At 41.1% G+C, this 13,845-nt stretch overlaps 1 protein-coding gene across 3 annotated transcripts in view; it reads left to right on the top strand.

The window, feature by feature from the left end:
• Ddx11 (DEAD/H-box helicase 11) overlaps positions 1 to 13,845 on the top strand; it is a 94,335-nt gene that overhangs the window by 30,680 nt on the left and 49,810 nt on the right. For all 3 annotated transcript variants that reach the window (XR_007108159.1, XM_047548103.1, XM_047548102.1), the window contains exons 4-5: positions 7,846 to 8,320; positions 10,117 to 10,342. The gene's annotated coding sequence lies outside the window, so the exon portion shown is untranslated. The remainder of the gene's footprint in view (positions 1 to 7,845; positions 8,321 to 10,116; positions 10,343 to 13,845) is intronic.

Consider the following 13,845-nt stretch of genomic DNA (forward strand, 5'->3'; position numbering starts at 1 on the left):
TGTTTCTTCATTTCTCATTTTGACCTTTCCTGGATCTCAACCTCCAAACTCCTTTCCTTTTTCTTCCCTTTCCTGCATATTCTGCCCATTTTCCAGCTTCTCTCCCAGGACAAGGAGGCTTTTGGACAGTATTCTTGGAGTTTATACTTCGGGGGAAATATATGGCACTCACTCCTAAAATATATATGCAGTATGAACTCCAGAATGTAACAACCTAGATGATAGTTTATAACCAAATATATCTCCCAAATTCTCCCTTTATGCTGGTTTCTTCTTAGTCTCCTAAATTTCAGCACCAGTTCATCTACCCTAGGACAAGTCTAAGAGCCTTAGAGCTGTCTTCGATACCCCTTCTCTATCCTTGTATCTGATTCACCATCAAATAATGTCACCACAGTGCCAACCTCTCTTCATCTCTACTGCTCACCTGTTTTTCCAGCAGGTTCCTAACAGCTTGTCCTCTTATCCCACAACATAGCATCCTTCACTGAGCAGCCAACATGTTGGTTCAAAATGGAAATCAGATTATATAATTCCCCCACTTAATTCCTGGTTCTCTGCATCTTCCAAGGGCAGTCAGAGTCAATCCACATCCCTTCCTTTGATGTTGAAGGGCCTCTGCCCACTACCCCTTTTCACTCATTACTGTCAATTCCCAAAACAGAGGTGGTCCCTACCCTAGAACATTTGCTCTTCCCTGTCTGAAATGCTCTTCTTCTGGTGCCTTCTCAATCTCCAGGTCTCATACTAGTGCCTTCCCTACCATCTAATCTATAAAACAGGTAATTTTTTTCACTTCTCACCTTGGGTAAAAGGTCAATTTAGAATTTTAGTTCAGTTTGATTTTGTGTTGAATTTATGGACCAGTGTGAGGAGAAATGACATCTTACTAATGCTGAGTTTTCCAATTCATGAAATACCTCTCTGGTTTATATTCAATGCCTCTCTATAAAATTTTATGGTTTTCTTTGTAGAGATCTCAGCCAATTTTTATAAGATTCATTTCTAGGCAGTGGACATTTTTCAGTGCTTATCATAAAAGATATCTTAATTTTCCCCATCTTTGCTGATATATTCCAGATCATGATGGTAGGGCTAACTGTGTAGTTACCTTTAGACCAGTTGAACCCAACCTTTTTCATGCTGACCAGCTTGGTCTTACCTAATTTTGTAGGGCCCAAGCAAGTACCATGTTACCTTATTTATTTATTTATTTTTTGCAAGCAACAAAGAGTCATTTATTAGCAAGCTCGAGCCTGGTCCTCCGCACACTCGGTAACCGGTGGTGCTAAGAGGCCCCGAGCCCTTGTTTAGCAGGGTTTTTATAATGAAAGGCAAGCAGTTTTACAGTGTTCTTTTTAATTGGTTAACATCTAAAATTGTATACAAAGCATGTTATTTTAAGTTCTGGGTCACCCTGACCTCCGAGAGGAGGGTTGTCATTATCTTTAAGTTTGCTTTTTGGGCCAGCAAAGTTTGCTTTTGGGTCAGCCACCTGGCCTTTACAGATAAGATAAGAGATGAGACGAAAATTCTTTGCGGCTTTTATGAGGGGTTGAGGGTAGTTTGGGAAGAGCCTCGTATTTACACAGGTGCAGGCTCTTTCTATCTTTTCATCCCCCCCTCTCTAAGAACATTTAGAGAGCCAATCTTGGGTCTCTATTGTTTTAATTCTTGCTGCTTAATGGGCTGATATTGGGCCTTTAGCACCATTAGCTGTACCGTATTTATTCTATCTTTAACAAAGGCAATTTAAAATGCAGAGGCCAAAAGTTAAAATAAGCAAAAGCAGAGCTAAAGGGCCTACTAGGGTAGAGATTAGGGTAGCAAGCCAAGGGGACCTATTGAACCATGCTTCAAATCAATTTTCTTGGGCCTCCCTCTCTCGCTTTCTCTTGGTGAGACCCTCTCTGACCTTAGCCATGGATCCCCTCACTACTCCAGAATGATTAGCATAAAACCAACATTCTTCTCCCAGGGCTGCACATAGACCTCCTTGCTTACAGTCTTTAAAGGCAGGTAAATTTGGTAATTAATGAGCTTAGGAGATCCTTAACATTTTATTCTCCCAGGGGCAGTCTCCAACTTCCAGAGGCAGATGGCCTTCATGGCCTTCATTTCCTCAATTTGGCCCGATCCCATATTTCTATACTAACTGCCTGTCCCCAATTCTGACTTCATTTACCCCTCTAATACTAGGAACTCCTTCACTACTGTAGGGAAAATGGGTGATGACCAATCTGGCTTCTTCAAGCTGGAAGTGGGCAGCGTGGGGCAAGAAGTTTGGAGTTCCCTTTTTAGAAATCGGGTCAACTGAGGGGTCCAAGGTAGAAATCTGGTTGGGGAAGAGCAGGCTGTAAAGGCATCTGGGGATGGGTGCTTCTAGGTTGTATGTTCTGGAAGCAGCTACTCCATTACAGACAAGTTTATTCTGGAGAATAGCAGCTTGACAAATTTCCTGCTTTAAAAACTTGTATACCGGCCGAAGGTGTCACTTATGACTCTATGATCAGGTGTCTGGGTGGGCTCGGGGCATCCTGCGCGAGCCCCCAAGATGTTGTGCCCAGCGGCTCGAGACCCCACAAAGACCACCAGAGACCACGATCAATGCAAGCAACAAAGAGTAACTTATTAGCAAGCTCGAGCCTGGTCCTCCGCACACTCGGTAACCGGTGACGCTAAGAGGCTATCTTCTACTTCTAAGAAAGGAATTTCTTCTGGCTTGCTATTAGGTATTCAAATAAATACTACTATTATCCATCCCACTTTCTTCAGAACATTCCCACAGATTCCTAATGTGTGGGGCACTGAATTTTTCTAAACTAGTTTATATTCATCTCTAGGATTTTTGTGAAATTTTTTTTTGTGTGTGAATAGAGTATGAATTTAAGGGGTTGGGCATTTGGATTTAGGGCAAGGATTTACTTGAGTAAGTTTGTTTTCCATGGAGATGTGAGGAAAACAGAAATGTAGAATTTGGGAACATCAACCACAATGAAAAAACAAAGCTGTCCAATGGATAGTTCAACCCACCAACCAGTCAGAGACAGAAAGGATAGAGAAGAAAATGAAAGCAGTGACTTCAGATAACTTAACCTCTGTTTATGATTAAAGTCAATTGCTATAGTTTGGATGTTGAATATCCCCCCCAAAGGCCTGAATGCTTAAGGTTTGATCCCTTATTCCATGTGAACTTACCATTCAGTATGAGGACCACTCTGGATCAGAGAATTCGTTGCTTTCATGGGGTCATAGACTCTTTTGAGAATATGATGAATGTTTAGGTCCTATGTATAGAAAATGGGCACATACATTTACATAAAAGTCCATGTAGTACACAAACACCTTGAAGCTCATCTATGGTCCTGATATAATTGTGTTCCTATGTCTCTTAGTTAGGAAATTTTGTCAGTGATTCTCAAACCTGGCTATACACAGAATTACCTAAAGAAGCTTTATAATTATTATTATTATTATTATTATTATTATTATTATTATTATTATTTGATATGGGATTGCAACCCAGAGGTGTTTTACCACTGAACTATATATTCAGTCCTTTAAAAATTTTTTCTATTTTGATTTTTAAAATTTTGATATTTTAATTTCTCTTTTATTCAGCTTTATCATTTTTTCCTTCCAAAGATTGATGGCTCCTTCCTTTCATCAACTCCCTTACCCACTGGTTCCTTCCCAACAAAGTTCTGCAGTTCTCTCTCTGATCCCCTGCCTTACCCAGGCCTTCTCACCACATAGAAGTCCTCCTCCTGATCTCATCTTATTACATGAGATTTAACTCTAAGTTTTAAAAATGCTGGTCTCTCACCGTCTCCTCAACCTCCTATTGTTCCCAGATTTTTCTCTAGTATGCCAACATTGTATGGGATGGGTTGGGGAGGCAGGGAAATGGGTAAAGACCTTAATATATCTAGTGCCTGTTATAATACTGGCACTGGCATTGGGCATTTTATTTTGTATGCACAGAGTAGATTCATCAACATGGATATGCATAAGAGCATGGATAGGAATAACAGCAATCATTTCTTATTTTTCAACTTATAGTCATTTTGTATTATAATTATTAGTGAATGTTAGTTTTACAAAATAATGAGCTCCTTTGTGACATTTTTTGTACATGTGTATAATATACTTTGACCATATCCACCCTTTTTATTACCCTTTTGACTCTCCTTCCCCTCTCTCTTTCCTGATAGTCCCCCATCTAATTTTTTTTTTTCTCCTAGATCCTACATATGAGAGAAACATGTGATATTTGTCTTTTTGAATCTGGCTTATTTCTCTTAACATGAAGATCCCTAGTTTCATCCATTTTCCTGGGAATGTCATAATTTTATTCTTCCTTGTGGTTCAGTAATACTCCATTGTGTATATATATACCCATATTCTTAATTCATTTGTTGACTGGCTGATTTCATAACTTGGTTATTTTGTACAGTACTTCATAAACATGGCTATACAGGTATCACTATTGCATGCCGATTTTGATTTCTTCAAGTAAATAACCAGGAGTGGTATAACTGGATCATGTCGTAGTTATAGTTTTAGTTTTTAAGGAAGCTCCATACTGATTTCCATAGTGACTGTACTAATTTACAATCCCACCAACAGTGTATAAAAGTTCCTTTCCCCCTGTATCCTCCCCAGCATTCATTACTTTTTGTTTTCTTGATAATGGCCATTATGACTGGGGTAATATGGAATCTCAGTGAAATTTTGAATTGCAATTCCATGATAGTTAAAGATGTTGAACAGGGCTGGGGATATAGCTCAGTTGGTAGAGTGCTTGCCTCGCATGCACAAGGCCCTGGGTTCAATCCCCAGCACTGCAAAAAAAAAAAAAAAAAAATTAAAAAAAAAAAAGATGTTGAACATTTTTTCATATGTTTATTGGCCATTTGTACTTCTTTTGAGAAATGTCTTTTCAAGAGATACATAGATCAGTGGTACAGAATAGAAGACACAGAGACAAACACACAGACACAGTCATCGCATCTGATCCTTGATAAAGGTGCCAAAATTATGCACTGAGAAAAGATAGCCTATAAAAATGGCATTGGAAAATCTGGTTATCCATGTGTAGAAGAATGAGACTAGATGCTCATCTAGTCCAGCACAAAAACCAACTCAAAATGAATTGAACCCCTTGGAATTAGACCAGAAACTATGCAACTACTAAAAGAAAATATAAGGTAAACTCTCCAAAATATAAGCACAGACAACAACTTTTTCAATAGGACCCCTAAAGCTCAGAAATAATGCCAAGAGTTTAATAAATGAGTAAAAATCTTCACAGCAAAGGAAGCAATTTTAAATGTAAAGAAAGAAGCTAAACAATGTGAGAAAATCTTTGCTAGCTACTCTTCTGACAGAGGAATAATATGTAGAATATATAAAGAACTCAAAAAAACTCAACACCAAAAAAAAAAAAAAAAACAAATAGCTCAATTAATAAATGGGCAATGAATTAAACAGAGAAATACAATCAACAAATATATGAAAAATTTTTTCAACATCATTAGCAATAAGGGAAATGCAAATCAAAACTACACTGAAATTTTATCTCATACCAGTTAGAATGGCAGCCATCAAGAATACAAATGATAATAAATGCTGGACAGGATGTTGTAAAAAAGGAATGCTTTTACACTGTTGGTGGGATTGTAAATTAATACTGTAATGTATAAAGCTGCTCCCCTGCCCATCAGGTACAGTCATTTTGCCTGCCTCCCAACCACTTGTCAATCTGTGAACATCCTAGCTAGCTATTGGTTCATCAGTCAGCTTGCAAGTATCCTTTTCCGATATTGGTCCCCTGTTAGCCTGGCTGAATTCAACTGTTTTACTGTAGCTTCCCCGCCATCTTTTTCCTTCCTTCTGTCTGTCCTACTCACTTTTCTCTATCCTCCTGGCTTTCCACTCTTTCTAGCGTGCACCCTTTCTTTTCCTTTCTATTTTCCTCTCATTTTCTCTCTTACCCTGCAGGGAGACACTGTTTGCTTAATAAATTCCCTTATGTGATTTCCCATGTCTGGCATGGTTTCGTGGGATTTCCTTACAAATACAACTACTATGGCAATCAGTATGGAGACTCCCCAAAGGACTAAGAATGGAAACACCATATGACCCAGCTGTACCACACCTTGGTATTTATCCCAAAGAATTTAAGTCATTATATTACATGCTTACTCATGTTTGCAGCAGAACAAGTCACAATACTCAAGCTATGATGAATGGATGAAGAAAATATGGTATATAAACACAAAGAATTTTTATTCAGTTAAAAAGGATGAAATTATATCATTTGCAGGAAAATAGAACAATATTTTAAGCGAAATAAGCCAAACTCAGAAGGTCAAGGGTCATATGTTTTCTCTTATATGTGGAAACTAGAGAGGAAAAAGGACAAGAAAGGTGGTGGAAGTTACCTCAGGAAAACTGAAGGGAGAAAAGGGACCAGGGAGACGGAGGAGGAGAAGTAAAGACAAACCAGACATGGAGATACAGTAAAAACTGAGTATGACCAACAATGACACTACCAAAAGCAATAGAAAAGAAAGAAGGCCAAAACAATATACAATAAAAAGGTTAATAAAGGCAAAATTAATAATAAAATGAGAAAAAATAAAGGGAGAAAAGAAGCAAAATAAAAGGAAAAGAAAATGAGAAAGGGGAAGGAAAAGAAATAAAAATTCAATTAAAGAATAAAAAGGTAAATAATGGGCTGGGAGATAGCTCAGTTGGGCCCTGGGTTCAATCCCCAGCACCACACACACACAAAAAAAAGGTAAATAAAATTAGATGTAAGTTAAGAAGAATATTTTAAAAAGGAAAGAGAGAGAAAATCAAGGCAAAGAAATTTCTCCTAGCTGTGGTGTTTGTATTGGAGAAGCTTTTTTTCTGAGTCCTCTAATACTGGAATTCCTCTGGCATGGGGGAGGGGAATAGTGAGTGGCAGTTGGAACCTGTTGAAATTCCTCTGTACTCCCACCCAACAGGCACATTTCCTGCTGGGCCATCTAGTTAATGGTTGGTTGTCCACAGCTAGCATATTCACTCCAGAGGCCTATTTCCCTTTCTTATGCATACCCAGAGCCATAGCTACCCCTGACTAGCTTTACAGCATGTGGGCCAGTGGGGGAGATCTCCCAGTCTGTGCACCAATGAAGGTAGCAAATGTACAAGCTCAGGTGTGTCCTCAAAGAATAGGGAAAGCAAACAGACCACTGAGTTTTGCATTTGAGGGGGTCAGTTTCAGGAACCAAGGAACCTGACAACCTTGGTTTTGGCACTATCAGATCCCCACCATTTGTCTTCACTGCAGAGGGCAGTGCCACCAACAACTGTGTCCTCCACAGCCTGAGCTCCCCACTTCTTAAACTTCTCATTGTGACTTCAACTGACCCTCTTCCTCTCTATGATTGTCCTCAGGGTCATCTCCCACCCAGTCACTGTGGCAGAATGTCCCCAGGGACCCTGAATGATTATAGTTGTGTGTTTCTGGTTTCCAGAATAGCTCAGTCCAAACAGTAGGGCTCCTGTTGGGGTGGCTCCTGTTTATAGCACTCTGAGATATGGTGTGTGATACAGTGGATTTCTTCCCCAAAGCAAGCCTGTCACACAGGAGGAGTTACTTGCATCCCAAATCCCCACATTGGACTTAAAATTTGCAATAACTGTGGGTTTCTGTTGTGGCTAGGATGGATAGTTCATTGTCGTTGGGACTGCATTACCTCTGGAGACTCACCACCTCCCCAGAGAGCCAGGGGTGGACTTGCAGACTGCTTCGTACTTTTCTCATGCTTTTTATCTTTTCCACCTTGAAAGGAGCAGACTTGGATGTCTAACGAATAAATGATAAAGCCCTTAGTGGACGGCAAAAAAAGAGAGAGAGAGAGAGAGAGAGAGAGAGAGAGAGAGAGAGAGAGACATGAGTGTCACGAGAGCGCTGCATCAAGGAGATAAGACACCATCTGGACCAGAACTGGAAACAAGTCAAGAAAAAGGGTATATAAACTCCCCTCTCAGACAGTTCCTGGGCTAAGCCCAGATCTCCTGACGAATCCAGAATCCACGTCATCCAGGTTCGCGAGCCCCATCACTATCCATCCGCCCAGACTGCCGAAACTCCGCTACTCTGGCGGCTTCACGATCAGCGGAGACCTGCCGGTCCTCGATTCCCAGACCATCGGCCCGAGAGAGTTCCGAGACCAGCCAGCATCTGCTCCCCAGCTAAGATAACGTCGCATTCGAGGTCGCCAGAACCGACAAGGCAGAGAGGACTTTGGACTATTTGATTGAGGTGTGTTTATTTGCCATTCGATTTGATTGATGTGTGATATTAGAAAGATTAAGGTTTGTGTTATCCCGAGTGCATCAAATAAAGCCAATTTGTTTGGAACCAAATTCTAGTCACTCGCCTCTCTGCTGCTCGAGACACACCTCTTTCTTGATTCTTGGAGCTCTTCCTCTTTTTCTCTTTGGAACACAGTTTCTCCTTTGTTGTCCCAACCTCTTACTAAGTCATGCAAAGGATACTTCTATTCCACTATGTTAACCCCACAGCAACCATTCCTACAGAGGTATCAAAGTCTGTGGAGTGCATCTCCAAAGTTAGATTAGAGATTGCCAGCTTCTCTCTATGGGTATAATCATATTCTTTTTCCAACAGAGCCACACACGCTCCTGAAACATATTGTAGTCAAAGGACTTTCCAGTGTTGCCTTCCTGGTCCCTCCCTAGTCTGCAACATGGACCCTGCTTTGATTATTTTCTCTCCAACCCTCCTCCTGATGGCCATATAACAGAAAGGCCTAGAACTTATGGATTTTCTTCCTGTATTCCTTTCCATGTGTTCCTGTGTTGTACCCACATCCAGAAACTTGAGTGTTTGTTTTATACTATTCCAAAAAAGTGAAAAGTGTAAAGACCTGGGCCACAGACCTAGGACACTGCTTAAAACTGTAATTAGCATCATATTTTAACAATATTTTGACATAATCACTACACAGCATTGAGAAATCTGCAGTGCAGACTTCCGCATTCCACTGAGAAGTTTAAGCAATGGGGAGCTCAGGCTGTGGAGGGACCTCTGTAGTAAAGACAGGGTGGGGATCTGATAGTGCCAAAACCAAGGATGGCATGTTCCTTGGTTCCCCATTCCACTGTCCTGAAGCCTACATACCCTTGAAAGATGCTTCAGAGCTAGTTTGTTCCCCAGCCTTGTTTTATCTCCCTCAACTTTGGCTCACAGGCTGTTCTCAAGGCCACATTGCTATTCACAGATTTACATTAGTTATCTTTCTTTTGCTGTGACAAAATACCTGAGAAAAGCAACTTAAAGAAGGAAACATTTAACTCATTGTTTCAGTTAATACTTAGCTAGTTCCAGTGCTTTTAGACCCATGGTTTGGCATCATGGTGAAGAGAGTGCTTACCTCAAGGCAGCCAATACATAGAGGGAAGAAGGAGGAACTGAGAGTAGAAGGGGCTGGGACAGATATGCCCTTTCAAGACATGTACCTACTGACCTACTTCCTCTAACTTCCTCTAACTTGGCCCCATCTCTGACCTTGCAATAATGCCATCAAATGATGAACCCATCATTGGATTAATCCACTGATGAAGTTAGAGCCCTCATAATATAATCAATTTTCTGAAGCCCCACCTCTGAACATTACTGCATTGGGAACCAAGTCTTCAACCCAGGAACCTTTGGGAACATTCCAGATTCAAACCATAATACCTCTTACAAAAGGCTGGGGTTTGCTCCAGCTATTGAGTCATACCAGAGAGGAATGATGCTGCTCCATCAATGAAGCAGTTTAGAAAGACATTTTATTTGGGACTAGTCTTTCTGAGAACCTTCAGTGTGTAGTTCCTTCTGGTAACCACAGTAAGTTTATTAGACCTCAAGGAAACACATAAAGCAGCCTCCATCTCCCAAAGCAAAGTTTGAATGATCTCTCTTATAGAACTAATGCTCAAGATCAATGGTGCATGTTTAATCCTCAGACTCTGCTTTCTGAGATATTGGTAATTAAACCAGCATTTTGCCTATTTTCAATAGTTAAACCATTTTCCCCTTTGTCTTTTTAGGGGGGACATTACAGAGGACAACTGACTTCTATTTTTGAGATTGTGATAATCCACATGTGAACTGTTTCCACACCAACAACTGCTGCATCACTCATGACCCAGTCCTAGGTCAAAGTCAGCTGCCTCAATCCAGGGACTGGTATTTGAAACAGGAAGGGAGGAGGAGAACATCTAAATATGGACTTATGTTGGAGGAGGATCTGGATGCAATCTAGGCCTAGCACAGGTGAGTTTTTACTTATTCAAGGTGGTGCTTCAGGCACCTGTTTCTCTTCATTAGGAGGATAATTTAGCATTGCACACTTATCACTTATCTGTGTAGCTTATCTTTTTGCTTTTCTTTCAGGCCACATTTCTCAGAATGGAAAGGGTAGCCAGAGGGTCCCAGGAACCTAAACTATAATCTCTTATGAAAGGGAATAAGAGGGAACAGGGAGAAACAGACTTCACTCCTTCCCATACTCTGTATTTCTATAAGAGGATGAGATGGGGCTCAAAATCTGAGAGCAAACCTGTCTCAGAAGAACTGAGCTGAAACTTACTTCAGTTTTAGGACTCATGCCATGTCTGGGGCCATACTCCAACCCAGGGATAACTTCTCTCCACACAGGCTGTCACCTGAGGTTCAGGTGTCTTTCTTCTATTTCTTGTATCTGCCCCTCCAGTGATGAGCACAATTTCCCTGCCCACACCCCAGGAAGAGGCCTAAGCACCTGGGTTTGCCATGCTTACTCATGCCAGCCTGGCCCCACAGTTTTCTCCTTCAATGCAACTCCAGCCACATTTTCAGTGTTGACAGACTCAGTCTTACTTGTGCACATGCTCACTGCAAGAACCAAAGGACACTGGGCAAGGCATTGGGGGTGGGAAGAGAAAAGGGAAGAGGAGAGCATTAGTGTGTGACCCACAATCCTGGTACTGAGTGCTGGCTCGGAGGAAGTAGTCAGAACCATCTGCTGGCCCATCTGTGGGATCCAGGCCAGGTTCAGGACTTTCCTTGACTGACTACCTAGAGAATATTTTGCTGCCAAAGACACAGTAAATTAGCGGGAAGGAAGGAGGGTATCTGGCAATCATTTTACCTTATAAGACACATCTGGAAAAAACTGACCATTGAGTCTTTTCTCTACCCTCAACCCTGTGGCCCCAGAAAAGCTTGAAGCTTTCCATTGGCATCTCTTACTCACCTTAAAAGGAGAGTTTTCATAAAAAGACTTTATCTCTCTACTTTCCACCCACCAATTCTAAGGGACTCCATTCAAGATCAGGGTCCAGCTTTTATTTGTAGAAAGGGCTTTTTTTCTTTTTTAAGATGATAGCCCACCCCTACCACTCTTTTTTTTTTATTATTATTTTTTAGTTGTAGGTGGACATAAAACATTTATTTTATGAGGATTGAACCCAGGGCCTCACACTTGCTGGACAAATGTGCCACTAGTGAGTCACAAGCCCAGCCCTAGAAAGAACTACCAGATGGATCTGAGGACTTTCTCATTCTGGCAGTACACACTGTCCTGACTCAATAACACTTAGAATGGTACCTGAGATGGACAATACCCCCACTTCTATGGCAGTGATTTTTCTATCTTCTCCTGCTTCCGTTGACTGCTCCTGCCCACACTGCAAGGTCCATGGCCCTAGGCAGAACAGGCAACCACCTAAGGGAACTATCTCCACTAGCCCCCCAGTACCTCAGGTCACCCACCCAAATCCCAATCTGTACCCTTCTGTTGTCCCACAACCCACCCCTCAGGCTGCATCTATGAGCCCTCAGCAAAGCAGACCCTCTCTTATCGCCCCCATGCTTCTCGTGCTGCCAGTTGTGAACCATTCACTAGCCTCCACCCCAGCACAGAGGGCCTCTGCACCTTCAACTTCCAAGGCTGCCAGTGAAGAACCCATGGATACCACCCCTCCTTCATGGGCTGTCCTCTTCCAGTCAACTCCTGCTTGCCAAACTCTCATACTGACTCAATTTGGTAAGCATGGCAGACACGTTGACAGCTATTTCTATATTGTAGGCCTGGTGGCACATATTTGATGTTCTGATGTCTCCCAGCATTACTTTGGTGGTGAAATGTGCTTTGCAAATGTTGCCTTTTGACATATTAGCTGGACATATAATCACCAATGAAGCAGCATGCATACACACACACACACACACACACACACACACATATAATCACCAATGAAGCAGCATGCATACACACACACACACACACACACACATATAATCACCAATGAAGCAGCATGCATACACACACACACACACACACACACACACACACACACAGGGATACCAGAGTATTTGACTCTAAATTTCAGAAGCAGGCAAACTTGAACATTTTCTAAAACTATAAAGGAGACTAAAGAGATGTGATAAGTGTATGAACTAGGTGACCCTAGACTTAAACCAATCATGGAGAATGCAAAATATTATCAAGGATTTTCTTAGGACAACTAACAAACCTGGGCTATACATTGGAAGAATGTATTGTATCTGTGTTAGTTTCCTGAATTTAGGAAGGTTCCAGGGTTATGAGAGACAATGTGTTTTCCTGGACAATTCACAGCAGAGTAAAGGCATTAAAGTGTTCAGGGGTATGAGACACAAATATTCTTCTCAAACTGGTCAAAAAAATTGAATTAGGGAAAGAGGCAATGATAAAGGATATGTGACAAAATGTGAAAAGTCTGTGGTTCATCCTAGTCATTTAAAATAATTCTCATGGAGAGTCACTAAATAAATTTTGTCAAGGCAGTTTCAGTGGTCTTCCCTCCCCCCATGAAGAAAAGTTGTGCATTCATTTGCAAATTCACTTCCATATTTCACATATATAGATGAATCTTTCAACTATTATTATATAGACCCATCTCCCTCATTAATGTGTTGAAATCTTTAAAATTGTTCAACAAGATTGGTTTGACAAGATTGATTAGACCAATTAGGACAAGCCATATAAGAATTCTCTTAACCAGTCTTAGGACATTTCTATAAGTTTAAAATTACTTCAGGGTAAAAAGTTTCTACAAATAATACAAAGAACAAATAACAGTGGATTAGACTGATGTAAGAATGAATGCAGGTTATGTGTATTTACAAAGCAGCATTGAGCATACAGGAAGAAATATGGCCAGTCCAGAAACAGGGCAGCAATGAAGTTATATAAGTCATCAGGAGTCTGATAGCACCATGACTTTGATCATGACACAGTGCCATGTTGTGTGGCCTCATGAGAACCCTTGGGTGCCCATTTAGATGTCCCTGTACACTATGCCTTGCTTTTCTTCACATTCTTTATATGTAAGATGCCTTACATATAAAGAAGTAGAGCAGCTTTACTTTTCTCAAAAAGATTAAATTTAATCTCAATTGGAGTAAGATATTTCTAACATTGACGCCGTCCAGCAGAGTCAACTTGGCGCAGGAGACAAACGAGTGGCAAAGCTCTTGAATTCAGAATGGTTTATTGTAGATTCAGGGAACCCAGGCACGGTGCTTGGGGAGAGCTGGTTTATATCCCCTCCAGGAGGTGAAGGGTAGGGCTGACGCCAATTATTAGGCGAGGAGCTAGCCGTCCAATCACAGTAAAGGTCAAAAAACAGCAGGCACGATCAGGAGCACTTGGGAACACATGTGCATGCATTGTGTGCATGGACTTAATTGAATAAGGCCAATGATAAGACACCTGAGTGTGCTTATGCTAACCGACTTCCTCACCACCGATG

Source organism: Sciurus carolinensis, chromosome 4 (assembly GCF_902686445.1).
Source record: "Sciurus carolinensis chromosome 4, mSciCar1.2, whole genome shotgun sequence".
Lineage (NCBI taxonomy): Eukaryota > Metazoa > Chordata > Mammalia > Rodentia > Sciuridae > Sciurus > Sciurus carolinensis.